The sequence below is a fragment of the Echinops telfairi genome, unplaced genomic scaffold (assembly GCF_000313985.2).
Source record: "Echinops telfairi isolate 266 unplaced genomic scaffold, ASM31398v2 ScPeMD7_42;HRSCAF=159, whole genome shotgun sequence".
In the NCBI taxonomy this organism is placed as follows: Eukaryota; Metazoa; Chordata; class Mammalia; order Afrosoricida; family Tenrecidae; genus Echinops; species Echinops telfairi.
This window is the reverse complement of record NW_022103940.1, coordinates 2,639,909-2,642,844: the sequence shown is the minus strand read 5'-3', so window position 1 is coordinate 2,642,844 and position 2,936 is coordinate 2,639,909. Positions and strand designations below refer to the sequence as shown.

Here is a 2,936-nt window from a genome sequence, read left to right as displayed (position 1 = left end):
TGGTTTATTTTCATCATTCAGATATCTTAGGGGTCTTTTCAATGTGTTGACCTATGGGTAGTGTTGTTTTATGTGCTGGTCCCTTATTTGTGTTCAGTGAGTCTTGTTATTCTGCCCATACAAAGTCCGTAAGAATTTTTTGTAGAGCTGGGTTTCTTTTAATGTATTCTTTGAGTTTTTCCTTGCCTGGGATGACTCTTACTTCTCCATTTAACTTGTTAGATAATTTTCCTTGGTGTAGTATTCTTCATTTGCATTATTTTCTTTCAACTTTCAGAATATGTTACTCCATTCCCTACTCTTCTTCATGGTGTCTGCTGATAGGTCTGAGCATATTCTTTTTGGGTACCTTTTAGGTGACTGCATCTTTTTTTTGCTAGCTGCTCTTATGATTTTCTCCTTTCCTTAAAAATTAGATAGTTTAACTATCATATGCCTTGAAAGTTTCTTCTTGGGCTTCAGGCTAGCTAGTTTGCACCTCCTGAATGGCTGCCTGATTTTCATTCATTATGCTGGGGAAGTTTTTCTCTAAGAATTCCCTCACCGTTTGTGCTGTTGACTTCTTTGTTGTGCCTTGTTCCAGTAGTCCATTTATTCTAAAGTTGTTCCTCTTAATAGCATGAAACATGGTTCTCAGGTTTTCTTCAACTTCTCTGATTTTCTTATTTAACTCTTTGGCTTTTGTTGAGGACAGCTTGGTTACCCTCAAGGTCACTGGTGCTATATTCTGCTTCTAGTCGGTTGATTAGGTCTCAAAATTTGTTATTTGGTTTCGTTACATTTTCCCTTACATCTTTTATTTCCCTCTGGTGTGTGCCATTTATCTCCTCTATTGTTCCATCCTTTTTCTCTATTTCCTCCATCATATCCTTTATAACCCAATCAGAGTTTTGGAGATTTCTTTTTTGCTTCTTCTATGAACTTCTATAACTTCCTATAGCATTGCCTTTTGTTTCTACTGATTCTCGCTTATTTTGAGGTTTCAGGCAGTTTGCTATTTGCATGTCGTTTTGGAGCTCAGCACCATTTTCCTGCGAGTCCTAAAGAAAACTAAGACACAATTTATTTTTCCCCCTAAAGTGTTATTAAAACATTTGTTTTATCATTTTATTTATAAATTTAGCCTTCAACAATCATAGAATCAGATATTTTTTAAATATACTACATCACAATAGCAATGCTCTGGAAATAGGCATAATGCATATATCTCAAGCTTTTCCTGTTCTTTAAAAAGGGTACATTCAAGATGGCATCCAGGTGGAATCATCCCCCCCATCCCCCCGGTGTGCTAGCTGTTAGATCAGAAAATTAAGAGGTAAAGAGGCCAATAGTGGGAGGCAGGGTGCCAGAAATAGAGTTGAAGTGTACTAGTGTCTGTGGATCATACCGCCCCTTGTAACAAGCTGAATTTAACCAAAATGACTGTGAGGGGAGACTGTTCTACTGATGAAAACATGAAATGCTGACCTGAAAGCAGCTCAGTGGAACTACTTGACCTTTTGGTATTTGTCAGCATTTAAAACAGCCTCTTTTAGGTATGCTGTACCATAAAAATGAAATATTTGGTATTACCTAATCTTAAAAAAAAAGGAACTTACACTAAAAGCACACATACCACTTGTCAGGACATTAAAATCATGGGTATGAAATAGGTTTTAAAACTTTCATTTTGGGTCAGCATGCATTTCCTTGAATTATTTTTAAATTTCTGCTACCATAGAATCAAGATATCTGGCTAGTATAAAGCTTTACAATGTAGTAATCCTGGATTCTGAGCCATTTTAAAATGAAAGTAGAGATGTGAAAAAGTCTTTAAAATTTTTTTAAATTTAATATCTAGTTCATCATCATCAACATCTATCTGTTGATCCTTTTTGAGTCAACAGGTGAGTGAATACCTGACCTGTTCCAGATAAACACATAGCTGACAAATCTGGTGGGTACAGAGAGTTCTGGAAAACCCTTAATTCTTTTTCCTTATCAATCTTTTGTATATTTTGGTAGACAGCAGTGTAGACTCTAATGACTTGCTGTGAACATTTCAATAGTTGTCAATCATTTTCTCTAGGTGATAAATTGTTGAGGTAACATCCATTGTAACTCCCTATAATTCAGTTTTTGCCTGTGAAATAGTGTCATTCTGACTGGGTTTCATTGACATTTCTTTTCTAATTGGGTTAGCAGCTTAACTTTGTGATTTCTTGTTGTTAATCCAGCTTTGAGGTCATCCCATTTCAATTTTACAATGGTTCCACAAATTTCAAAGGTTCAACTACTTTGGCTTCAAGTCTTTCAGCCTCTGTCGTTAGTCCTGAAGTTTGGAAAACTCATCCTCAAAGTTTTTCAGGCCCTGCTTTAAAATGCGGGTCTCTGTGGAGGCATATACATTGATTTTATTCACTAGGACGTCTGCTTTATCTCCCAGTCTGGCAGTTTTTCACACTTAAGTAGCAGAGGTTTGGCATATCTCTCCAAATGCTTCTTCACATCGGTTAAAGTATGTTCCATTTGTCTTGTTTGAGCATTCCAGCTCTCCAGACTGTGCCTCAACATCTTGCCTCACACACAGTAGAAGATGCTCAGTAGTGACCCAATGATAGGGGTCTGAGTCACCTGGAATGACACTGGGGAATCTGTTTTCCATGAAACAATAGTTTTACTAGTAGAGAATATCCGCCTTGACTAGTATGCTCTTTTAAGATCTATCTATGTAGATTCGAATTAAAACCAGCAATTTGAGAGATTGGAATAGTAAATTTAGGGGCCATTGAAATTATGTTGAGTTGTAAACAGCAAGATCAGCAGTTGAAAAACCACCAGGTGCTTGCTAAGAGAAATACTAGACTTTATATTCCCATAAACAGTTAAAATCTTGGAAAGCCACAAGAGTAAGGAAGTTCTACCCTATCCTGTAGGGTTGCTATATATCAGAATTG

The 2,936-nt window shown here is 36.7% G+C and overlaps 1 pseudogene; it reads right to left on the bottom strand.

Annotated features, from left to right (window-relative positions):
• Positions 1 to 1,816: 1,816 nt before the first annotated feature.
• LOC101649767 lies at positions 1,817 to 2,553 on the bottom strand (annotated as a pseudogene).
• Positions 2,554 to 2,936: the final 383 nt, after the last annotated feature.